This window comes from Mustela nivalis, assembly GCF_964662115.1.
Source record: "Mustela nivalis genome assembly, chromosome: 1".
Taxonomy (NCBI): Eukaryota; Metazoa; Chordata; class Mammalia; order Carnivora; family Mustelidae; genus Mustela; species Mustela nivalis.
The window spans coordinates 71,476,120-71,503,600 of record NC_139020.1 but is presented as its reverse complement, the minus strand read 5'-3'; the positions used below and the strand labels follow the sequence as shown (position 1 = coordinate 71,503,600).

The window sequence follows — 27,481 nt, the reverse complement described above, 5'->3', positions numbered from 1 at the left end:
CAAACTCATATGGAAGACTGTCATTTGTATTATAAGATGCTATAGATAATGTTTGTGTCCTTTCAGAATTGGTATATTGAGTCCTAATGCCCAGAGTCATAGTGTTGGGTGATGTGACCTTTGGGAGGTACTGAGTTCATAAGGATGGTACCCTCATGAATGGGATTACTGCCCTTACAGTAGAGGCCAGAGAATGATCCCTTCCTTGCCCCTTCTACTATGTGAGGTTACAATAAGTCTGCATCTGGGAAGAAGGCCCTCGCCACATCAGGCTGATCTTGGACTTCCACACTCCAGAACTGTGAAAAATAAATGTTTGTTGTTCATAAGCCATCCGGTTTATGGTATTTTTGTTATAGCAGCACAGATGGACTAAGACACTAGGTGTACATATTAGTTTGGTTCTTAGAATGTCTCCTGGAAGACAAAAAAAAATCTGTTATCAGTGGTACCTTTAGAGATGAAAAATGGGGTTTGAGGCAGAAGGAATCCTTACTTTTCATGATACGAATATTCCCTGACTACTTGAATTTTGTTACTGTGTTTGTTTGCAGGTAACTCCAAGTCAAAGGAAGTCTATCTTTGTAAATGTGAGATTTCTTGTTAAAATGATTTACTCATAGGCCACATGATCTCCTGCTTTATTATAATTTTCAATACCAGAAAACTAGACAGATCGATACAATAAGACATTATCTGTTAACAGTCCAGATATAATTTACATGGTAATGTTTACTTAAATGAATTCTATAAACCTCATGAGAATAATTATTCTTCCAATATTTTTATACTCCAAAATGACAAAAACAACTTTCCTGAAAGCTAAAATTGAGAGAGACCTGATAGTCTCTCTAAACCACTTAACCCAATTTAATGTATTTAATAAAATTTATCTATAGACTGTAGTTATCAGCTTGCTTCTATTTGGTCTCATGCTTTTATTTTAAAATAAAACCAAAAGCTGACCTTTACAGTCCCTAGCATTTGTTGAAAAGAAAAAAATATTCCTTCATATATCATTTGTTTGGAAGGTTATAGAATGAATAAAATAAGAAATATATTCATGTAGATTACAGAAAGGATAACATAAAATCAGATAGATTTTGCCAAAATACCATTTGTTCATAGTGAAAAGCCTTCACTTCTCAATTTTTTGTATGATTGATTCCATGTTAATATATAATTAAATGTATACATTATAGGGTACCTTGATTCCATGTTAATATATAATTAAATGTATACATTATAGGGCTCAGTTAATTAAGCGGCTGCCTTTGGTCCCATATCATGATCCCAAGGTCCTGGAATCAAGCCTCAAGTCCGGCTCCCCACTCAGAAGGGAGTCTGTTTCTCCCTCCCTCTCTGTCTCCTCCCCCACTGCTCATGCTCTGTCTCTCTCTCTTTCTCTCTCTCTCAAATAAATAAAATATTTTTTTAAATATACACATTACATATACAGTTCTAATAATAAGATGCTGTGAAACTATAGATATCTGTATATTTATGTTATCCCATTGTAATAGATCTTTGTTCATCTTGTTAGTGGAAAACCTGTATAGTGACTTTGAGGATAGTTTTTCTAATCTCAGCACATGTGATAGCAAATATAAAGATGCCAAGGTGCTGAATAGGAATGACTGATTTCTTCAGTCATTGGATTTGAGTTTGTATTGTGCCCACACAACTCTCTAGATCCTAAGTAACCAAGAAACTCGTGAAACTAGTCAATACAATACAATATACCACAAGAGCCAGTAATTAAAACCTATTAATACAACTGAACTTGGAAGAGTGTGTAGAAGCTATACATCAGATGAACTCAGAAGGTCTTTTTACTTACAGATTCACTACAAGAGTACTATTAGTTCTGGGGTTTTTTTCCATAGATTAATTTTTATTCAATTTTGCAAGGTCATCATAACAAATACACACTATTTTACGTTTTTGATTTAGTGGTATTGGGAGTTTTAAGTGTAAATAGGGAAATTTGTTGTTACTATAGATATCTTCAAGTTACAGTGATTCTTGCCTTCTTTTTTTTTTCTTCTCTGTTATAAAATATAATGTAAAATTCACCATTCTAGCCATTTTTAAGTGCATAGTGCAGTGGCAGTTCTATTTTTATTATTTTTTTTCAACTTATTCAGGTTACTAAAGTCTATTTTATATTTATTATAGAAAGGTTGAAGAGGAAATACTACTTACATTTTAGTATTTCCTCTAGGTTTCTCAGACTTCTTAAAAACAAAGTTATCCACATTATAATTATTCATATTATAAACATTTTATTATTTTTTACAAAAGTACTTGTAACCATACCTCTTAAAGGTGTCAATAAGATTGTGTCAAGAAGTTTTGTTATAATGTTTTTACTGAACCATATGAAATATTTGCATTATTTTTCTTGTTTCAATATGATGAAAACTACACAGTGTTTATAGTGTCACAGAATTCAACTATAACTACAAATATATTTATCTAATTCTTTTTTCTGAAACATTTTGGATAATATTTAAATGCTTGAGAAGGTAGGAAAATGACTAAACACTTTGGAGATATTTTCACTAAATTGATAAAAAGTTTGGGAGAAAGCCAGTCATTTGTAGGAACATTGTATATCCTATTAATCATCCATTTTTAAAATAGCTACCATTTCAGATACCCCAGAAGAGTATTTTAACTAAAGTTTTAAAAATAATGTTATAATTTAAGCATATATATTTACTAAAAATAAATTTCAGCAACTTGATCTAATATAAAAATAACAACCAAATTCCCCTTTTAAATTTTGCTATAGAAGGCTGTAATTTGTATTTCAATTTTATTCTCAATTATTTTTATATTATTTTAGTGTCAAAGGTCTATATAGTTTTAAGTTTTTCAAAAAGTTACAAGTTTTGCACAAAGTAATTTGTGAACTTGATCATGTATTAGGTTCTTGGGATCATTTCCCTAGGTCATAGTTACTTATGTAAATGCAGAGAAATCCCTTACCCCCTCCACCATTTGAGGATGCAGTGAAAAGAGTTATCTATGAACTAGGAGGTAGGCTCTCACCAGACAGAAAACTTGATCTTGCATTTTCCAGACTCCAGATTTTGGAAAAATAAATTTCTGTTGTTTATAAGCTACCCAGTCTATGGTATTTTGTTAGATTAGCCCAAGTAGAGAAAGATATGTGCTTCCACCAAAATGTAATCATTTTTTAAGACTCTTGACTTTACAAAAATGTTTACTCTTGTGAACTTACTTAAACTTACTTCTACCACTGCTAATTCTCTCCCTGTTCTCTCACAAAGTTCTATTAGCATCAGCAGGCTGAATCCGTTACTGCCCCACCTTATTTCCTGTTGAACTATACAATACCACTTGCCAGCCAGAAAGGGGCAGATGTGTTTTCTCTTTGGTCCAGCAGGTCTGTTGGACGATAGGAGGATGGCAGAGATTCCAACACTTCCTTTCATAAACATGATCTCCCCTTGGTTCGGTTTCCCAGGAAGGAAAGCTGGAGAAGCCTGTGAAAAGCATCTTGTTCTGTGTTTATGTCTCGAGAATTTTTGCTGCAGAATTTTTTGTGAATTATTTACCTACCTCACTATGTGTACTAAAATATATAAACTGACTCAAGTTTAAAATTAGAGTTAAATATGGCAATGTCACACATGAGTTGGCTGTTTATAATTCACAGAACTTTTCCTGAGCAAAATAAATGAAATAAACCAAACACCAGTGTGAGATGGTGCTATAAGAAGATCCTGAGCTCAGCGTGCCTAGATGTTGCAGTCATTAAGTGTCTGCCTTTGGCTCAGGTGATGATCCCAGGGTTCTGGGATCAAGCCCCACTTGGGGCTCCCTGCTTGGGGAAGCCTGCTTCTCCCTCTCACACTTACCCTGCTTGTGTTCCCTCTCTCACTGTGTCACTTTCTGTCAAATAAATAAATAACATCTTTAAAAGAAAAAAAGAAGATCCTGAGCTCACTTCTCACAGACACACCAAATCTACAAATGTATATGGAATAATTCCCTCAGCAGGGGACCTAAAAATTGGATGAACAGAACCTCTACAATCAAGAATAGCACTGAGATGGGTAGAAGAAGCAGATATATTCTTGATAAGGAAAAAAAAAAAACACAACACAAGTGTGGCCTTTTATGGTCAGAAGGAATCACAAAGGTACAGAACTTCTTTCTGAAGAGCAAGAGATTCAAACTTCAGGATCTGAACCCTTAGATTCTGCACAGGAAAGATGAGCCCTCAAAACACCTGGCTTTGAAAAGTAACAGGGAATACATCCAGAAAAACTACAGAACTGTAGGGAAAGGTAAATCTTCTCTTAAAGGTCTCAAACACAGACTCACTTAATTTGGTAACCATCACAAAAAGACCAGATCAAAAAGCACATCGTAAAGGAACCGACTTGCTAATCTTGGAGCACCTGCCAGAAAGGCAAGAGGCATCTGGGCCTCTCCACAGGGACTGAGACATTCATAGTAGCCATTTCTACTATCTCATTCAGTAGCTGATCCTGGTGCTTGTGGGTGCTCTTTTGGAATGTTCCCTCTACACTGCCTGTGCCAGGACGCATTCCCCACCAAGAGCCCTGTACAGCCCTGTGCCTTGACTGGGCATAATAGCCATCATGATAATAAACCCACCTACCAATGGGCCAACAGCTCTAATGGTCAGGCCTTGCAGCCAGCTGGGCTGCAAACCAACCCATACAGCAGCATGCTAGCAGCATTCACAGCCCTGCCCCAACAGGAGGGAGCATACAGCCCCCAGAGGGGACATCTCTGAACACCTAGCTCTGGATGCCAGAGGGAATTGTGCTTCTGAGCACCACTGGACATCTCCTACCTAAGGCCACTCCATTAAGACTGGAAGGTATACCAAAGATGTAACTATCTAATACATATAAAGAAACACAGAGAGCCAGGCAAAATGAAGAAATAGAGGAATAACAAAAGAGCAAGACAAAACCCACAGAAAAAGAGCGAAATGAAAGGGAGATAAGCAGTCTACCCAATAAAGTATTCAAAGTAATGGTCATAAATATGCTTACCAAATTCAAGAGAAGAATATATAAACACACTAAGGAACTTCAATAAAGAGAAAGTATAAAAGAGTACCAATCAGAACTGAAGCATACAATAACAGAAATGAAAAACATATGGGAGAATAAACAGAATGAATGAAAGACTCAATAGTGGAAATATGAATGAAAGACTCAATAGTGGAAATCAACCACACTGAATAGGAAAAAAAAAAAAGAAGAATTAAGGAAGATGAGGATGAGGGTGCTTGGGTGGCTTAGTTGGTTAAGTATCTACCTTCTGCTCAGATCATGATCCCATAATCCTGGAATTGAGACTGAGGTCGGGCTTCCTGCTCAGTGGGGAGTTTGCTTCTCTCTCTCCTTCTGCCCCTCCCTCCAGCTCATGCTTTCACTCTCACTCACTCTCTCTCTCAAATAAAGTCTTTAAAAAAAAAAAAGAAAAGAAAAGAAAAGAAAATGAGGATAGTTGGTTAGTAAATCTCTAAATATTCTAGTGACAAATGGAAGTTTGAATCTGATTGATCATATTTCTATAGGTAAAAAACTTCAGTCTTCAGATATTTATTCTTTATCTCAATGTGCTTACATGAGTGAAATATAGTGGAATTTCAGGAAATAGAAGGTGGAACTTAAAGTGAGTATGTATACTCATCTCCATATAAAAATGCTTATAATGAAATTTGTTTTTCATCATGCTTATGTCATATATATTTCAGCATGGAATGAAATAATTATAAATGTAAAAGAAAAATTAGCTAGTTTAAAAGACCTCCAGGACAACATCCAGCATACCAACATTTGCATTACAGGGGTTCCAGAAGGAAAAGAGAGAGAATGGGGAAGAAAACTTATTTGAAGAAATAATAACTGAAAACATTTCTAACCTAGGGAAGAAAACAGACATCCAGGTTGAGGAAGTATAAACACTCCTAAAGAAGACGAACCCAAAAGTATCCAAACTAAGGTACATTGTAATTAAAATGTCAAAAACGAAAGAGAACATCTTAAAAGCAGCAAGCCAGAAGCAATTAGTTGTATGTAATGGAAGTTTCCATAGATTATGATCATTCAGCATAAATTTTATAGACCAGAAGGGAGTGGCATGATACATTCAAGGTTCTAAAAGGAAAAAATGGCAACCAAGAATACCTGATAACCTTATAAGGTTATCAGGTATTCTTCAGTATTGAAGGGGAGATAAAAAATTTTGCCAGACAAGCAAAAGATAAAGGTGTTCAATACCACTAAACCAACTTACTAAGAATATTAGATGAATTTCTTTAAACATAAAGAAAAAACCAATACTAGAAAAAAAATGAAAGAAAAAAATCTCACTGGTAAAGTAAATAGTAAAAATAGTGGGTCAATCACTTATTAATCTGGTATGAAATTTAAAAGATAAAAAGTAGTAAAATCAACTATATTTGCAATAATTAGTTAAGGGATACACAAAAGATGTAAAATATGACATCCAAAACATAAAACAGGAGTTGAGTAAAAAGGTGGTGTTTTTAGAAAGCATTCAAACTTCAGCAACCACCGACTTAAAACAGACTGCATACCTACGTAGATATAGATGAACCTCATGGTAAACACAAACCAAACCCTATAATAGATACACAAAAAAATCGAAAGGAATCGAAAAATAGTACTAAAGAACATTCTCAAATCACAAGGGAAGAGGGCAAGAGAATAGAGAAGAACTACAAAAGCAACCAGGAAAAAAGAAATGAACAAAATGGCAATAAAAACACACCCATCAATAATCACTTTAAATATAAATGGACTAAAATCTCCAATCAAAAGATAGAGGATGGCTGAATGGATAAAATAGCTAGACCCATCTATATACTGTCCAAAAGAGACTCATTTCAGCTCTAAAGACACACAGAATGAGAGTGAAGGAATAGAAAAGGATATTCCATGTAAATAGAAGTGAAAAGAAAGCTGGGGTAGCAATACATCATACAAAATAGAACTCCAAAACAAAGGCTGTAAAGAGACAAAAGCATTACATAATGATAAGGGAATCAATCCAACAAGAAGATATAACACTTGTACGTATTTATGCACACAACATAAAGGCACCTAAATATGTAAAGCAAGTATTAAAAGACATTGGGGGGGGTTTCCCACAGTAAAGCAATAATAGTAGGGGACCTTAATACCCCACTATCCATATCAATGGATATATAAGCCAGAAAAGTAATAAAGAAACATTGGCCTTAAATGGCACATTAGACCAGATGGATTTAACCAGATATATACAGAACATTCCAACTATAAAAAGCAGAATACACTTTCTTCTCAAGGGTGCATGGATCATTTTCCAGGATAGATAATGTTAGGCCACAAGACAATCTAAATAAACTTAAAGAAGATTGAAATTGTATCCAGCATTTTTCCCAACCATAATGGTATGAAATTAGAAATAAATTTTAAGGAGAAAACTGGGAAAAAACTCAGATGAGGAGGCTAAACCATGTGCTTGCTCAACAATCACAGGGTCATTGAAAAAATAAAAAATGAAATGAAAAACATATTGAAACAAATGAAAATGAAGACACTATGCTCCAAAAGTTATGGAATGCAACAAAAGCAGCTCTAAGAAGGAAGCTGATAACAATATAGACCCACACAAGGAGAAAGAAAGAAGAAAGAAAAGAAAAAAAAATCATAGGCCAACATCTCTGATGAACATAGGTGCAAAAATCCTTAACAAAATGTTAGCAATCCCAATTCAAAATATATTAAAGGGACCATATACTATTATCAAGTGGTATTTATTCCAAGGATGCGAGGATGGTTGCAAATCAATGTGATATAACACATTAACAAGATGAACGGTGAAAATCATGATTATCTTAATAGATGGAGAAAAATCATTTGACAAATGGGAGAAAAACACCAATTTATGATAAAACTCTAAACAAAGTGGGTAGAGGGAATGGACCACTTCCTTATAATACATAAAAATAAACTTAAAAATTGGTTAAATACTTAAATGTAAGACCTGAAGTCATACAAGTGCTAGAAGAAAACAGGTAATAAACTTTTTGACATCAGTCTTAATACTTTTGCATCTGTCTCAGCAGACAAGGACAACAAAAGCTAAAATAAACAGATGGGACTAAAACTGAAAAACTTGCACAGTTGAGGAAATCATCAAGAAAATGAAAAGACAGCATACTGAATGGTAAAAGATATTTGCAATGATTTATCTGATAAGGCACTAACAGCCAAAATATATAAAGACCTCTTGTAATTCAAGATAACTAAAAATGGTCAGAGGATGTAAGGAGACATTTTTCTAGAGAAGACATACAGACAGCCAACTGGCCCATGAAAAGATGTACAGCATCAGTAACCACCTGGAAAATGCAAATCAAAATCACGATGAGACATTCGCACCTGTCAGAGTGGCTCTTACTGAAAAGATCAGAAATAACAAGTGGTGACAAGGATGTGAAGAAAAGGGAAGGTTTGTGCACTGTTGAGAATAGAAATTGTTTCAGTCGCCATTAAAAGAGTGTGGAATCTCCTCAAAAAATTAAAAAATAGAACTACCGTAAGATCCAGAAATCCCACTTCTAGGTAAAACATAGGTGAAGAGGATTAAGAAGTACAGGCTGCAGCAAATGAGACAAATGTGGCTGCGGGAACTAAACTGCCTGGGCTCTAATCCTACCAGTACTTCTCGATAGCTGTGCAACCCTGGAAAAATGCTCTTAAACTCCTCTGTGCTACAGTTTCCACCCCTGTTCTGTTCTATAGAACTTTCCACAAAGTGAAATGGATCGGTATTTCTAGACCATCTATGAAGATGTTGGGGAAGTGACAATTTAAAGATAAAGAGGTTCAATAATGAAGCGACCAAATTCTGAGTTGCTATATTGGTCATAAAAATAATAATCAGTTCTTATATATCTCAGGCATCTTAGCCTTCTCTATACACTGAAGTGAACTTTAAAAATATTCAAAAAAGAAGGTAAACTATAGAATGCATAGTAAGTTTAGTGAATTTACCACAAGGGTCCAGTTACACCATCAATGTATAAAATTGGGAAGGAGCAGAGTCCGTATATCTGGATACCCCTATCAAATCTGATTTAAATCTTTCTTATTAACAATTTCACTGCACCTATACTGGAAAATGTGTTTTACTTTTGATTATTATCTTATTGGATGCTAGTAACTCAACTACATTAATGTTCAGTACAGAATCCATAAACAAGCTCAATGGAAATACATTGCATTTGTTATTTTAACCTTCCAGTTGGGGAGACTGCTTGCTTAGGGACCTATTATATTTCTTTTTGTTTTTATCTTGCCTCATTTGAAGAAATTAATAAAAATTTATATAGTTTTAAGCTAGCAATAGATGATTTAAAGTGTCTTACAAGATCAGATCTTTTAGAATAAGAGATTAAAATTACATACAGTACCATATATCTGCTATTCTGCAGCATTTCTGCATTTAATTTTTTAAAACTTATTAAGCCATTATAAGTTAACTATTCTGTTTTAAGCAGTGCATAACTAGTATTTTCAGTACTAGAAGAGAATTATTTTATATAATGGTGTCATAAAATAATAGCCATAGTTTCCATGTAATAAATAGGAAGTGAATAAAGGAAAATAATATTTAGTGCCAAGATGGTCATTCATATGATTTGGGCTTAAACAGAAGGACTGTTATTAGAAAGAAAATATCTAGGCAAAATGTTTCCAAATTGTGAAAACTTTGTTGACCCAAAACCTTAACATAAATTATTTTCTACTAAGGCAATAGACATTAACCATTTGTACATTCAGACACTCATGTAAAAGTATATTTTATAGTATTAATCATAATTCAAAAAAAATTAAAACAGTAATAATAAAATAGTTTGAATTAGGTAGGCACAACCAATAATAGATAGCTTTGTAGTCACTAAAATTGTGGTTTAAAATAATATGTTATATCCAAAATATATTCATTAATGTATGACTATAGTATACTGAGATCTTAATTTTATTATAATATATATTGTAACTCATTCCTCATACATTCACGCAGAAATTCACATACACACAAATGGATTATGCTAACATTTTAAGGATGGTTACTTTGGGAAAGTAAGAACAAAAATGTAACTCTTTTCCTTTTTATGACTTTTTGTTTTTCTTTATTTTCTACAAATAACATATGATTTTGATAATAAAAAAAGAATGTGTTATTGTGGTTGCATGTTATTAAAATGATCTTCTAAAATTTTCAGTATGCTCATGTTGGAAGAGGTCATCAAGAGCCTGTGATCACCAACTGACCTATGAGCTGGACCCCAACAATTATAGCTCCATCTTCTCCCCTGTCCTTGGAATATGCACTCTACTTGCCCTCACCAGGCTGGAAGATGCCCAAGGACATAGGCTTGAGATAGTAATATGGTGTTGAGACCTTACAGATGTTGTATGTCATAGCCCAGGTAAGGCCTCTGTATAAACTTTAAGATTCTGGTGGCTGTAATGGAGATCTGCTCATAGCCTACAGCTGCCCAAGACAAGCCTTGTATGTAAGTCCCCTTGTTAAACTTGCCACCTACCAACTGGGAGTGGTCTGCTTCTTTGTCAGTCTCCCCTGTCATCTCTCTAGGGAGACTGGTTTCAGATTCCACTGGGGAATCACAGTGAAGGTTGTGAACTAACATCTAATTTACCTGTAACAACTAAAGTGGAATAGACTTTTATGGATATAGAAAAATAACATATGAGCCTTTTACTGCGCCTGGGTGGCTCAGTGGGTTAAGCCGCTGCCTTCGGCTCAGGTCATGGTCTCAGAGTCCTGGGATCGAGTCCCGCATCGGGCTCTCTGCTCTCTGCTCGGCGGGGAGCCTGCTTCCCTCTCTCTCTCTGCCTGCCTCTCCATCTACTTGTGATTTCTCTCTGTCAAATAAATAAATAAAATCTTAAAAAAAAAAAAAAAAAAAGACTAATAAATGATTCATTGTTAAGCACAGCATATTTTCTTAGGATTATTAGCACATTAACTTGGATGAACCCAGCCTTTATCCCTGTTGTGAAATATAAGGTTTATGAAATTTGAGCACTTCAAAAGTATTGTTCCTATTTGCTAAGAGTGTTATCAGGGGTCTCAAATAAACAAACATAATTTTATAAATACTATCTCATTTTATACCATAAAGCACTATAGTAACAGAGTAAAAATATTCCATATTTCATATAGTAGGGTTGCAAAAAAAGACCTCAATATTTATGTTAAAATTTAATGAAAATTATATTTTTATAATATAATATTATATTTTCCTAGTTTTCAGATGTTTTTAACACTGCATTACTTGCTCTTTTAAGTCTATTGCTAAATAAATCTGAATGGTATGACATGATGAAACTATATCGAGCTAAAAGCAAATGCTGCAGACACTTAAGCTGGACTCTGAATCACTTTGTCTTTCATGTAGCTAGAAGTAAAGGCCCACTCAGCAGTGTCTCCATTTCTAGTCCACTCCAGTGTTAAGCACAGTATAGACATTGTTGATGAGATGTTACCTGCAGGAATTGTGAACAGTGGAGGAAGAAGTTGGTGATGTCGGCTGGAAGCACAGCATAAAATCGTAGGCATGGGTGCTCAGGAATACATGTTAAATGGCTGAAAGGCTAACAGCTTCTTTAATATTATACTTCAATCTAGATATTTATTCTTGGTCTCTTCATTAGTTTGTGTATTTTATCTTTTGAAATAATAAGAACAATGAAAATTTACTGAAGGCATGGTCTACACCAGGCACCATTTTCAGTGCTTTCCAAGTGGGATAGTTTTTGTCTTCACAGCAGGAGTTCTGTCAGGTGGATCCAACCAAGATCACACTCATGGTATATAGGATAACCCAAGAACAATGAGGTCACCTGGTTCAACCCCGTTAAGGACATCTCTGGAATTTGAACCCATCCTCTGGACCACTGTCCACGTGGTCTGAAATGGGCCACCAGCTGTTTATCAGCCACCAACTCTTCTCTCCTACTCCACATAGCCCATCCACTTTACAAAGGATAACATTGTCTAATAGTTGCAAGTTAAACCCATAGAGGAGTTGAGGGATTTATTGTGATTTTATATTTTTTTAAGATTTTAGTTATTTGTCAAAGAGAGTAAGAGACCACAAGCACAGGGAGCAGCAGGCAGAGGGAGAGGGAGAAGCAGCCTCCCTGCTGAGCAGAGCCCAATGTGGGGCTTGATCCCAAGGCCCTGGGATCATGAACTGAGCCAAAGGCAGATGTTTACCCAACTGAGCCACCCAGTCATCCCAAGATGAGGGATTTTAATAGCTGTAAAAGATTTAATGAAATGATTTCTCCTGTCCCTGTTAAGAATCAGAAGGAATTGTCCAGACAGTGACCCTCTGCTTTCTTTTCTCTCCTCTCACAGCTGAAAGCCCTGGAGACAGGGTTGCATGTGCAGGTTTCCAAGCCTTATGCCTCGAGAATTGCAAGGTTCCATATGTCCAGTGGCTTCTCTGCCTAGAGGATAGGATACTGTCTAGTACATACACAGCTGCAAAGATCTGACCATTCTTCTGGTTTTGTAATTGATGTTTTAGATGCCCATGGTGTGGCTCTAGAGTCTGGTTTCACCAAGCTTTGCTAGCACGTCACTGTTTACAGGAATGGAATTGAAGAGCAAGATACAGCACAGCTACAAGGTTGGAAGCAGCCAGGGGCCTCCCATGTAAATGCTCTCTTGCTGTAGAATGCAATTTACGTGTCAGGGCTGCCTTGCAAAGCAGCAGACCACAGCTTCACCAGCCTCATCCTCTCCAGCCCATGTCTTCTTTCCGTATTTATTAGGTACCAGGTAGCTTAGATTCACTTGTTTGCAGTTTAAGCCCTAAAAATGTGAAAGACCTCTGCAATGAAGAGCTTTGGGGACCATATAAAGCTAACACATTATGAAATAGAGCTTAGTTTAGTTTTCTATTCTGAATTCCATCTCACATAAAGCCCAATCTAGTCTCTTTTCAACCTATGGCACATTTTATTAAAGATTAATGTAGTGTAACATTAGTTTCAGGAGGAGAATTTAGTGATTCATAACTTACAAAGAACCCCAGTGCTCATCACAATTGTCCTCATTAATACCCATCACCCATTTAGCCCTTTTCCCCACCTACCTCTCTTCCTGCAACCCTCAGTTTGTTCTCTAGAATTATGAGTCTGTTTTATGGTTTGCCTCTCTCTTTTTTTCCCCCATGTTCATCTATTTTATTTCTTAAATTCCACATATGAGTGAAATTATATGATATTTATCTTTCTCTGACTTATTTCACTTAGCATAATACTCTCTGGGTCTATCCATGTCATTGCAAATGGAAAGAGTTCATTTTTATGGCTGACTAATATTCCACCACACACATGCACCACCACCACCACCACCACCATCACCACCACCACCATTTTCTTTATCCATTCATCAGTCAATAGACATTTGGGCTTTTTCCATTATTTGACTATTGTTGATAATGAAGCTATAACCACCAGGATGCATGTATCCCTTCAAATCAGTATTTTTGTATTCTTAGGGTAAATACTTAGTAGTGCAATTGCTGGATCATAGGGTGTTCTATTTTTAACTTTTTGAGGAACCTCCATACTGTTTTTCAGAGTGGTTGTACCAGTTTGCATTCCCATCAATAGCATAAGAGTGTTCCCCTTTCTCTGCATCCTCACCAACATCTTGTTTCCTGTGTTAATTTTAATCATTCTTATGGGTGTAAGGTGATATCTCATTATAGTTTTGGTTTGTATTTCCCTGATGACCAGTGATGTTGAGCATCTTTTCATGTCTGTCAACCATCTGGGTATCTTTATTTGGGAAAATGTCTATTTATGTCTTCTGCCCATTTCTTAACTGGATTATTTGTTTTTGGGTGCTGAGTTTGGTGAGTTCTTTATAAATTTTGAATACTAAGATATGTCATTTGCAAATGTCTTCTCCCATTCCAAAGGTTGCCTTTTAGTTTTGTTGATTACTTCCTTTGCTGTGCGGAAGCTTTTTATCTTGATGAAATCCTGGTAATTCATTTTTGCTTTTATTTTCCTTGCTTCAGGAGATGTATCTAGTAAGAAGTTGCTGCAGCCCGTATCGAAGAGGTTACTGCCTCTTGATGTTTTCCTAACTCACACTTAGGTCTTTCATCCGTTTTAAATTTATTTTTATGTATGGTGTAAAGAAGTGGATCAGTTTCATTCTTCTGCATGTGGCTGTCCTCTTTTCCCAACATCATTTTTTGAAGAGGCATTCTTTTTCCCATTGGATATTCTTTCCTGCTTTGTTGGAGATTAGTTGACCATAGAGATGAGGGTTCATTTCTGGGTTCTCTATTCTGTTCCATTGGTCCATGTGTCTGTTTTTGTTCCAGTACCATACTGTCTTGATCCATACAGCTTTGTAATATAATTTGAAGTCTGGAATTGTGATGCCCCCTTTTCTTTTTCAAGACTGCTTTGGCTATACAGAGTCTTTTCTGGCTCCATACAAATTTTAGGATTTTATATTCCAGCTCTGCGAAAAATACTGTTGGTATTTTAATAGGAATTACATTAAGTGTGTAGATTGTTTTGGGTAATATAGACATTTTAACAATATTTATTCTTCCAGTCTATGAGCATGGGATCTTTTTCCATTTCTTTATGTCATCTTCAATTGCTTTCATAAGTATTCTTTAGTTTTCAGAGTGCAGCTTTTTTACCTGTGTGGTTAGGTTTATTCCTGGGTATCTTATGGGTTTTGGTACAATTGTAAATGGGATTGATTCCTTGATTTTTCTTTCTACTGCTTCATTATTGTTGTTTAGAAATGTAAGAAATTTCTTTATGTTGATTTTGTATCCTGTGACTTTACTGATTTTGTGGGTCAACTCTAGCAATTTTTTGTTAGAGTCTTTTGGGTTTTCCACATAGAATATCATGTCATCTGTGAAGAGTGGAAGTTTGAGTTCTTCCGTGCTGATTCAGATGCCTTTTATTTCTTTTTGTTGTTTGATTGCTGAGGCTAGGACTTCCAGTACTATGTTAAATAACAGTGGTGAGTGTGGACTTCCCTGTTTTGTTCCTGACCATAGAGGGCAGGCTCTCGATTTTTCCCCATTGAGGATGATATTAGCTGTGGGTCTTTCATATCTGACCTATATGATGTTGAGGTATGTTCCCTCTATGCCTACTTTGTTGAGGGTTGTTCCCTCTATACCTGCTTTGTTGGTTTTAACAAATTGATGCTGTACTTTGTCAAGTGCTTTTTCTGCATCTATTAAGAGGATCATATGGCCCTTATCCTTTCTTTTATTAATGTTATTGCTGTTGATTGATTTATGAATATTGAGCCATCCTTGCAACCCAGGAATAAATCCTACTCAATCATGGTGAATGATTCTTTTAATGTACTGTTGGATTCATTTGCTGGTATTTTGTTGAGAATTTTTGCATCCATGTTCATCAGGGGTATTGGTCCATAATTTTCCTTTTTTGGGAGGGGAGGGGTTGTTTGGTTTTGGAATCAAAGTAATGTTGACCTTATGGAATGAATTTAGAAGCTCTCCTTCCATTTCTATTTTTTGGAACTGTTTCAGAAGACTAGATATTAACTAATTTTTAGCTGTTTAGTAGAATTCTGCTGAGAATCCATCTGGCCCTCGACTTTTGTTTATTGGGACAGTTTTGATTACTGATTCAATGTCTTTGCTGGTTATGGGTCTGCTCAAGTTTTCTATTTCTTCTTATTTCAATTTTGGTAGATTTTTATGTTTCTAGGAATTTATCCATTTTTTTTCAGATTGCCTAGACCATTGTGAAACCATCTTCCTGATTGTTGGCATGTAGTTTTTCATAATATTCCCTTATAATTGTTTTTATTTCTATGGTGTTGGTTGTGATCTCCCCTTTGTCATGATTTTATTTATTTGGCTCATTTCTCTTTTCTTTTGGATAAGTCTGGCTAAGGGCATATCAATTTTATTAATTTTTTCCAAAGAACTAGCTCCTGGTTTCACTGATCTGTTCTACTGGGTTGTTTGTTTGCTTTTATATAATTTATTTCTGCCCTAATGTTTATTATTTCCCTTCTACTGGCTTTAGGCTTTGTTATTCTTTTTCTAGCTCCTTTAGGTGTAAGGTTAGGTTGCATATTTGAAATTTTTGTTGCTTTTTAAGGTAGGCCTGTATTGCTATATACTTCCCTCTTTTGCTTTCCCTGCTTTTGCTGCATCCCAAAGGTTTTGGACTGCCATGTTTTCATTTTCATTTACTTCCATATATTTTTTAAATATTTCTTCTTTAATTCCCTGGGTGATCCATTTATTCTTTACTAAGATGTTTGGTGCTACCTAGTCCCTGGAAACTGGAGAGGAGAGTTCCCATCTGCTACTGTCTGGCAAGCCCTCCCAGAAAAGTGAACAGTCTCCCCCTCATGTGTCCAAGGGACTCTCTGATCACTACATTCACCATGTCAATGTCTGGGCTGTGTACCCACCCAACAGTGTAGTGCACCTGTGTTCTATCCCAAGCAGGCTGGCTGAGTTTTAAAACTCCAAACTTTTGGGACCTGTGTTGGTTCTCTGGGAGAGGGTCTCCCCACGTTGGGACTGATGCATGTTGACCCAGAAGGGCAATCACACTAAAGCACAGGGGCATGGAGTTTGGAGTAAAGCACAGTAAAAAGCAGGTGTCCACATTAGCCTTGGCAAGGTTCTCTGTGCCTATCCTGAGGTGTAGGAGAGGGATATGGTGCCTGGCAGCTCTTTTGTTCCAGGAGAGGCAATATCACCTCTCCCAGATGCCCTCCAAGAAGGAGGACCATCTTGTCTCTCCCAGTGCATTCCCAGGGGTTATTTGCCTCTGGGCTATCTGCCCTCCTTCTGCATAGGAGCACTAGAGTGCCCTCAGGGATCCATACCAGCAGACCTCTAAAAATCCAGTCTTTGAACCCTGCTGGTTGCAAATACTCATAAAAGTCAGCCCCTCTCAGTTTCCCAGTCACTGGCTTTAGGATTCCCTGTGCACTTTTCTCTCTGTCTCTCTCTCTCTCTCTCTGTCTCTCTCTCTCTCTCTGATCAAGGCTCCCTCCCCTCCACTGCACACACAATCAGTTCTTTCCCCCAGACCATGTCTCTGCACCTCCTACCTTCCACAGTGTGGCCTCTTCTCTCTCTCTAGTTGTGCAGTTTGGTTGGGCCTTGTATTGATTTCTTGGGTATTCAGAGTGATTTGTTATTTATCTAGCTGTGCTTGAGGGATGAGGCAGGCCTAAGGTCCTTCTGCTACTCCACCATCTTAGCTCCTCCACCTCTTTTCAACCTATGGCACTTTTTATGCTTGCTAAATAATAGAGAAATCAGAAACGATCCACTGAATATTAAGGAACAATTATGTTAACAATATCCATGCTTATACCAACTGGAAATTATTCTGCCTCATAATACATGCAAACTAAGTAGAGACATGTTGTTATAATTAGAAAAATATGCAAACTCCTAGATTGTAAAGGAAAATAATATTGTAAAGAAAGAATGGAGGATACTAGGTGGTAGGGAAAAAATTAGCATCTCAAAGGAGAGGGAAGTTAAGCAAACTAAGAACTTTTGCAGCGTATGAGGCAGTGTGCAGGTGTATTTCACTTTATTAAATTCATTGATACTAACTGCTTTTTAAAACATCTTTATAGATTGATTTTTCATTTGAATCATATTTAAATTCTAATTTCTGAATAATATAATTGAGAACTGTTAATTTATGAGAACTAATTTTCTTTATCACTCTCAAACATGTCTGATTATAAGACTCACATGGGTCTCTTATTAAAAACACACATTTCTGGGCTTTTCCCTAGAGATGCTACCTAAGAGAGCCCAAAATTCTACATTTTTTTCTTAATATTTATTTTGAGAAAATTTCAGATATGTATTTTTATTTAGCATTAAAATAATGGTGAGTTACTGGATGTACGGATGGATAGATAGATAGAAATAGGCCCTAATAAATTGTTCTAATAAATTTCATTATGAGTTCTTAACAGTTTGAAATTCTGAGACTTAATCTAGAAAGTAACAACAAACCTTTAGTCAGTAAAACAGTACTCTCAACATGTGGCTGTCAAAAGGTCTTGTTCAATGTAATGTCATACGTCCGAAAACATGAGTTTAAACATATAAATATCATTTAAAGAATAAAAACCCATCTTCCCTGTCCTTAGTCATTAGACTGTTAGCAGGAAATTAGAGTCCCTTTTTCCTCCACACGTAACCTCTGACTAGATATTGTATTATTAATTCCCTAGTTTTTCTTTAGAGTTTTATTTTCATGTATATATCTGAAAGAAAGTATTTAATTTTCCTGCCTTTGAACATAAAAATAAAATCATACCATATTCTTCAATGACTCTTTTTTTTAATTTACATATTTATTTTAGAGAAAGCATGCAAGCATGAGTGGGGGAAGGGGAGAGGGAGAAGAGTCAAGCAGAAGAGTCACTGCTGAGTGAGGAGCCCAACATGGGGCTCAACCTCAGGACGCATGAGATCATAACGTGAGCTGAAACCAAGAGTCAGATGCTCAACCGACTGAGCTTCCCAGGTACCCCCAGTGACTTACTTTTTTTGCTCAATATTGTATTTTGAGATTCATCTCTGGTGATGGATAAGGTTCTGATTTGTTTCCACTACAGTATACTGTTATATGATTATACCAAGATTGATTTCATCTACCACTGATGGATAATAAAAATGTTTTTAGTTTCTCTTCATATGAACAGTGGTGTCAAGAACATTCTTGTGTATATCCTCTGTGTACATGTACAAGAGTCGCTCAAAAGTATGTACCTATGGTTGCCTGGGATTGAAGGTTCTAGAAAGGTATCAGTGTTTTTCTAAATACCAGGGATTCTTATCTTTGGAGGGTAGAACTCCTTTGGCTGGCCAGCAGTTACATACACCAGTTTTTTGTTGAGCTCTAGAATATTTTTATACCTCTTGAGACATTGTACTAGTAACTCAGGCTTGAGTGACATTGTGGAGATGATCCGAGCCTAGAAATGTAGTTGGTTTCTTTGCCCCATACTTAGACAAACATTTGGGCTGGGAATCTGTATACTGGCTTATCTTACAACAATATTCTTAGGTCAGCTCAATATTCATAATGATCACTTACATTCTCTTCTAATGCTCCCTTCACCTACCCTGCATCAGTGGCTTTCTACTGCACATGAACAACACAAATGACCACATTCTAGATTCTGATCAAGGAGATGGCCTAGTGGAAAGAACATGGGCTTTGGATTTAGAAATAAATGACTTTCATGGGCTTGATGATTTAATAAGCATATAGTTAAGTTGCTTTATTTCTCTAAGCCTGTTTTCTCATCTATAAAGTTGGGATAATAGTTTGTATCTTAGACACATGCTATTATAATTAGTTATAATATGCAAATTGCTTGGCCCTTTACCTGACCCTTGATATCCATTCACTAAATTATAGTCTTGGTTGATACTGTTCTCATTATTTGTCATCACCCTCAGAAATCTGGGAATACTATAATTCCTTTTTTTAATTGATAACCTCATTTTTTCCCTGCCTAATGGTATCAATTAAATCCATAACCCCCTTAAAAATTTCGTCTCAACTTCTAGTTTCCCACCTTGAGTTATTCTCATAATGTTCACATATAAATATGTCTTGTGCTTTGTTCTTAAATTTTTTTTTGAAGAAAGGATCATATATAGACATACTTCATTTTATTGTGCTTTGCAGATACTGCTTTTTTTTTACAAATTGAAGATTTTTGGCAGTCCTATGTTGAACAAGTCTACTTTTGCCATTTTTCAGTATTTGCTCACTTTATGTCTCTGTGCCATGTTTTGGTAATTCTCATAATATTTTAACTTTTTTATTATTATATGTGAATTGCTGCAATCTCATGATAAAGTTTTAACAGGTAAGAAGTTGCTTCTTACGGATAAGCAAAGAAACTTGTTCCTTAAGATAGAATCTCCTTCTGGTGAAGATACTATGAAGACTGCTGAAATAACAAAGGATTTTAAATATCACATAGGGGTACCTGACTGGCTCAGTTGGTAGAACACGTAACTCTTGATCTCAGGATCATGAGTTCAAGCTCCACATTTAGTATATATATATATACATATATATATATAACTTAGTTCATAAAGCAGTGGCAGGATTTGAGAGAATTGACTATAATTTTGAAAGAAATTCCACTGTGTAAAATGCTACCAAACAGCATCAAATGACACAGAGAAGTCATTTGTAAAAAGAAGAGTCAATTGACAGGTCAAACTTCATTATCTTAAGAAATTGCCACAGCCACTCCAGCCTTCAGCAGCAGGCACCCTAATCAGTTAGCAGCAATCAACAGCAAGGCAGGACCCTCCATCAGCAAAAGGTTGATGTCAGTCTTAATTTATAAAGATGACTGAAAACATAGAAAGGTTAATTCCTTTGAAAGAAAAGCAATGATACAGTTCCCCTAGAAATGAGAGGCATGGCACAAAACACAGGGCCACAGGAGGGATACCACATTTTGATCAGGAAGAAGCAGAAGTTAAAAGAGTTCTTAGATCATGGCCTTTATTGAGGTTTCGGGGGGGGCATGGTGGAGGGATGAAGGCAGGGCAGGGCAAACCACTGAGGACTGGCTGGTTTGAATAATTGTGACATGCTTCTAGGCCAAAGGAATAGCTCCTAGTTACCTGGTACCTGGCCAGGGGAAGATTAAGGCAAAGGAAATTATCTCCTGGGGTGTAGAGCCCAGACAAAGGAAGAGATAGGGCTCTGGAGCAGTTAGTTTGCATATCAAAGGTATGCTCCTGTCAGAGCTCTTTGCTATTTCTAAGAATTGGCTAGCCCTGAGGGGTAGGTCCTGTTTCCCAGCCAGGAAAGTTTATGTTTTTAAGATGAAAAGACATTTCTCATAATAGAAAATTAATAAATACACACAAACACAAACAATATTTTCTGTTAATTATTTTGGTCTCTTCTTAAACAAAACATGCCTATTTTGAGCTTTTGATTCCCACCCTCCCCCGTCCCTACCATTTCCCCACCATCTTCCTCTCCAGCACTATCATCAACTCCAGTACACTGGCCTGAAAACCCGACCCTCATCCTTGACTCCTCTCTTTCCCTTGGTCCATCAGCAGCTCCTGTAGCTTCTGCTCCTGACCACACCTGTACCTCTCCAGGGTGACCTCCCCGGTCTAAGCCAGCTTCCGTCTCACCGGGATTACGGCTGCCATCCCATCCTCACTGTGTACTTCCACTTGTGCTCCCTCAAGAGAAAGTATAAATCAGCTCTCATCTCCCCACTGATTCAAGTCCTCCAAAGACTGCCCAGCTGCAATTACAGCAAATCCCAAACATTTTGCCTCGGTCTTCAGGTATGATCACCTTGTCTCCATCTCTTCACTCTCTTCTCTTCGGTCCCTGGGTCCCAGTCACATCTGACCTCTTCCTCACCCTTGAGCATCCCAAGCTCAGTGCCATCTCAGGGCCTTTGTACATGTTGCCTGTTGTCCTAGAACTCCCTGCATCTGTAGTATAGTGCCTCCTCTCGTTCAAACAGCTCAAAAGTTTACGCCCCAGAGAGGCTTTCCCTAAAACTCCCGGGACCCCATCCATGTCTTTCCTCAAATTTTTACTTTGTTTTCTTTATAACTGTAGAATGTAGATTCAATCTTAAATATTTGTTAATGTGTTTTTAATCTCATGCCTCTAAAATAAAATCTCTAGCATGATGGGCACCTGTTTTTCTGGTTTATTACTGTATTTTCAACATCCATGTTAGTGCCTGATATATAAAAAATGCTCAGTAAGTATTTGTTGAATTAATAAAAATATGAATGAAATGTAACTGGAGACAAAAAAATCATGGAACTTATTACATATATCACTATTAGTAATATGTATTACATATATAAATATGTATAAATATATTAGAGCATTAAAACATTTTATTTTTTAGTATTCATTAGAATTCTTCAAAAAAGTTAGCAGTCTTTTGTGAACAAATTTTATTATGCTTCATTTTTTTTTTTTTTTTTTTTTTTTTTTTTTTAAAGATTTTATTTATTTATTTGACAGAGAGAAATCACAAGCAGGCAGAGAGGCAGGCAGAGAGAGAGAGAGGAGAAAGCAGGCTCCCCGCTGAGCAGAGAGCCCGATGCGGGACTCGATCCCAGTACCCTGAGATCATGACCTGAGCCGAAGGCAGCGGCTTAACCCACTGAGCCACCCAGGTGCCCCATTTTAAATGTGAATTATATGACTGTTTTCCTTAATAATAGTTTGAGTTTATTTCACTTGGAAATTGTTTTTGTTGTTGTTTACCATTTGGCATAGAAAGGACTAAAGGAGACTTATATTGGTTGCATCTAGACAAAAATACTTAAAATACATGAGAAAAATGAAGGAAAGAAAGGTAAGAGTAGAAAAATAAGTCTAACAAAAGAGGTGATAGCAATGAAAAGCTTTCCTTGATAGAGGAGGTCTGAAAAGTGGGTCCTGAGTTTTCCTGCAACTGATTCAAGGAGAGGAATATCACATTTAAGGGATGAGATAAAAGCAACCAGTTTTTTCAGGAGCACTGAGCTGTTCCTCATAGTGAGGTCAGGGAAAATGTCTCCAATCTCAGTGAAGGGGCAGGGTATAACATGAAACGTGACCTCAGCACCTTCCTTTCAGTAAGTGTAGTGACCTAGGTTGTTTTAGGAAGAATAAGTCAACATAGGAGTCACTGGTAACCACACTAAACCACCTCTAAGTGCGTTATGTGTGGCATACTGCTTTTTAAACCATTAAGTATTTATGTTGTTTTGTTTTGAATTTACTTTGACACAACCACTTTTCAAAAAAGTGTGTAGGGGAAAAATCAGATTCACTCCATATATGCCAGTTTCTCCATATTACATCCTGGGACAAAGAATTTGTACTATTTTGAAAGGAATTTATCTATGTAAATAAGAGTCAGTATCAGGTCCACTGAACCACCAGCCTGGGAACTCATTGCTTTAGTCCCAAGCACAGGGTAATTAGTCAGCTTTAGATTTTTACTCTATGTTCAGCCTAACAATTTATCATATGCATGAATTAATGTCTAATATATGTGTGTATTATGGGTGTCATTAGAAATACAGTAGTGTATTTCATAATGATTACATACACTGATATTGCAGCAAACTAATAAGGAAAAAATTAATATCTTCAGTAATAAATCATCCCATTTCTCAATTGTGCGCCTCCATTTCCTCCAAGGCTCATCCCCACAAGTGCCGATCGACCTGTGGATGACAATGAAAATAAAACAAAGTCCTTGGATCCAATACCTGATACTCCTCCTGACTACACTGCCATTTAAGTTCAGCAGATCCAAAACCTGATGACCCTCCAGAGCATAATCCCCATTATATATCCGGTAAGTTAAATCTTCAGAATCTTTTCACCACTGCAGAAAATGACACTAAGGGTTAAGCTGCTTGTTTAACTAATTACTTTATTGTTTCAATAAATAAATATTGAGTACCTACTGGATGCCAAGTAGTTTACTGAATATCAAGTAGAACATTCCTATCCTCAAAGAATTTACTGTCTCCTGGAGTAGGAAGTTCTATGGAAATATGAAAAGAATGTGGTAGGGACACAGACTGCAGAGTAATGACTGTGGGATTAAAGGGAAGGCCTAACTGAGGAAGTTGGGTTTTGTTGGCATGATAAGGAGTTTCTCAATCAAATAATGGGTGGGGAAGGGAGAATGTCTGGGCGAAAGAAAACAGGTCCAAAAACAGAAGGTCATGAAGGCTTGGTGGTATGATTGGAACTTGATAAGGTCCTGCTTGGATCAAAAGACAGAAGGGCAGAGCATGGGAGATAACAACTGAGTCTTCTGCTGATGAAGGAGTTTGCATCTTATCCTGGAGCCTGTGTGGGCTGTAGAAGCTTTTTGACAGGACAGCAACACTTCAAAGCAGATACTTGAGTTTGTCTTTCATCACTTTCTTCCCAGCTTTGGGCACAGGGTCTGGTACATAACAGGTGCTGAGTAAATGTCCAGTGAGTAACTGATTGGATGTCTAATAAGATAGCTTTTGTGGGGGGAGGAGGTGGCACATGGGTGGCTCAGTCCTTTGAGCATCTGCCTTCAGCTCAGGTTATGATCTTGGGGTCCCGGGATCAAGTCCTGCATTGTGCTCCCTTGCTCAGCAAGGAGTCTGCTTCTCCCATTCCCTCTGCCCCTCCCCCTGCTCATGCTTGTGCTCTCTCTCTTTCTCAAACGAATAAATACAATCTTTTAGAAAGAAAGAAAGAAAGAAAGAAAGAAAGAAAGAAAGAAAGAAAGAAAGAAAGAAAGAAAATAAGCAAGCAAGCAAGCAGGCAAGCTCTTGGAGCCAGTGTGAAGGAATCACTGCAACAGAGGAAAAGCTAGTTAAAAAGTTACTGCCGTCATACCATCTGGATGATGCTTAGAAAGAGTGAGTGTAAAGAAGAGGCAAAAAGCTCACAGTTTGGAAAAAAATCATCAATGAGATGATAACAGAGATATTATTTCATTCTAGAAATAAGATCTCTGGAACTCAGGTAGCCTCTGCCCCTGCAGTGTTTTCTGAAAACAGTGGAGTTTCCTTTTCCTTTTTCCTCTGTGTATATGTTGTATGGCTTGTAATCCAGTATAACCACTCAGTACTGCTCAGTGCCTGCTAAATCCAGGGTCTTGACAAACCTGTATTATGGCCAAGCTCCATCTGGCCCTTTCTCAGTATTTTACTTCATTCAATGTCTTATTTCTATATCTTTCAGGTGATTTATCTTCCTTTTTTTTTAATGGAGGTACAAGTCACATACATAAAATTCACCACTTGAAAGTATGTAATTCAGTGGTTTTTAGTATATCCACAGGGTTGCCATCATACTATTTCCGCACCCCCCCCCCGGACCACTTTATTTTTCAATTAAAAAAATTATAATGCAGATATTTTGAAATTCAAATGGTACAAAAGGACCTTGGAAATTCTCCAATCCTTGTGAGCAATGTTACTAGATGACAATCTTGTGTAACCTTTGGGGCCATATTAAACTTAATTCCTGATCTGACATTCTTCAGAAAAATCCCAATTTGTTTTGTTTGTTTTGGGGTTTTTTTTTTGTTTTTTTTTTTAGATTTTTTATTTATTCATTTGAGAGAGACACAGAGACAGAGATTTCACAAGTAGAGGGAGAGGCAGAGGGAAATGGAGAGGGACAAGTAGACCCCCACTGAGCTGAGAGCCCAATATGGGGCTCGATCCCAGCACCTGGACGTCATGACCCTTGCCAAAGGCAGATAGATGCTCAACCATCTGAGCCACCCAGGCACTCCAGAAAAATCCTAATTTAAAGTTTGCTGCAAACTCATACCATCACTACTATTTAATCCAGATTATTTCCATCCTGTCCCAGATAAGTCATATCCATTATCAATCACTCCACATTTTGTTCTTTCCCTAGCCCCTGGCAAGCACTAATCTATTTATAGCTGTATAGTTTTGCCTATTCTGATATTTCATATAAGTGGAATCATAACATGTATAGCCTTTTGCATCTGGCTTTTTTCACTCAGAATATTGTCAGGGTTTATCTGTGTTGTAGCAGGTGCTCTGAATCATATTTTATTGTATAAACAACTTGTTTATGCATTTATTACTTCATGGATATTTGAATTCTTTCTACTTTTTGACCATTATGAGTAATGCTGCTACATACATTGACTTTTTTTTTTTTAAGATTTTATTTATTTATTTAACAGACAGAGAGATCACAAGTAGGCAGAGAGGCAGGCGAGTGAGGGGGAGCAGAGAGCCCAATGTGGAACTCAATCCCAGGACCCTGAGACCATGATCTGAGCTGAAGGCAGATGCTTAACCCACTGAGCCACCCAGGCACCCACACATTGACTTTTGATGGCAGATTATATCTGCCATCTGCCATCTGCCATGAAGGTGAGATGTGAATTTGAATTCCAGTGTTACCACTTGCTACTTATATAAAATTAAGTTTTAGAAAAAATTCTAACCTGTTGTTTCTTAAAGTGTAGCTTAATATACTAGGTCCATCAAAATAATGTGAATTTCTTTTGCTAATATAAAAATGCAGGTCCTGGCCATCTATTGAATCAGAATCTCCAAGACAAATCCTGAAAAAGAAAAATATCCTATCTGGTTGGTTCTTATCAACAGCTAAGTTTGAGGAACACTTTTAATAATGTGTTTTCCAAATTGCAGATCCATCAGTAGGCTATAAAATTAAACTAGTGATTCACAATAAGTTCTTGAAACAAAAATGATAAGAATATTCAAAATAAGAAGACACAAATATAATCAAAGCTTCAGCCAGTTTACTTCAGGTCTCAGCTGAACTCTTCTGCTAACATAGAGTTGGTTTTATTTCATTTTAGCTAAAATTACTCTGTAATGAAATCTGAAAAATAAATTATTGGCCTTATCTCATGTATTTAGTTTTCAACCACAGTACTTTTTTAAAAAACTCTTTTTTCTGGGATCAGAAAGAGAGGATCTTTTTTCCTGTAGGCTTGGCTTTTCTTTACTTTTTGTTCTGGCCTTTCCTAGAAGTTCAGAGAAAGGCAACGAGTGTTCTCTCTCTCAAATGATTTCAGTAAAGGCTTTCCAATGCTAGGAATTTATCAGGTACCCACTTGTAATCAACCAGAGCCCAGTTACTTATGTAAATAAATTAATTAATTATTTTAAATCCAAGAAAGTAAAACAAAACACACCAAATCTGGTGGTAAAAGTATCCAGATTTTACTTTTTTAACACTATAGCTACATCTCAGTAGTATGGATACTCTCATATCTAAATGCTGTTAATTCTCCACATTGTTAGCAATCCATGTAAAATGCTTGTGAAATCCCTGCTTCTCCAGTGGATGGCGGGGGACCAGTCTTCCTTTCATAGAAAAGGGGGTGAAGTGCTCCTTGTTACTGCTGGGCAGGAGTTCAAGCTCCTTCCTAAGCCTGCTCTGATCCATCCTGGCTGATTCTAAGCACGCTTCTTTTGAGACATTTGACATTTGATAAAAGAAGCAAAATCTGAAGTCATACATTAGTGGTACCCTCATACTAATTCATAAGTTGAGTGCTTCTCTTCTTAAATTTTGTGATTCTTTAAAGAAATCTGATTTTATTGACTGTGGTCTTATTTACATTGACCAAGCTGAAATTAAACTGACCCCTGGTTGAAAGAGAACAGTGTGGAAACAGATGAGGATATAAAGAAGTGACTGGGCTAGCAACAATATAGCAGTCTTCAAGTCACCATTTTGAAGGTGAGATGTGAATTTGAATTCCAGTGTTACCACTTGCTATTTATATAAAA

The 27,481-nt window shown here is 36.7% G+C and overlaps 1 protein-coding gene across 4 annotated transcripts in view; it reads left to right on the top strand.

Annotated features, from left to right (window-relative positions):
- LOC309854328 (phospholipid scramblase 4-like) overlaps positions 1–27,481 on the top strand; it is a 49,136-nt gene that overhangs the window by 1,863 nt on the left and 19,792 nt on the right. For 2 of the 4 annotated variants that reach the window (XR_014306170.1, XM_082713341.1), the window contains exons 2-3: positions 21,257–21,496; positions 23,370–23,529. The gene's annotated coding sequence lies outside the window, so the exon portion shown is untranslated. Of the gene's footprint in view, positions 1–10,318; positions 10,526–21,256; positions 21,497–23,369; positions 23,530–27,340; positions 27,432–27,481 lie in introns of those variants that run through there. The other 2 variants (XM_082713342.1, XM_082713343.1) reach the window with 2 other exon arrangements.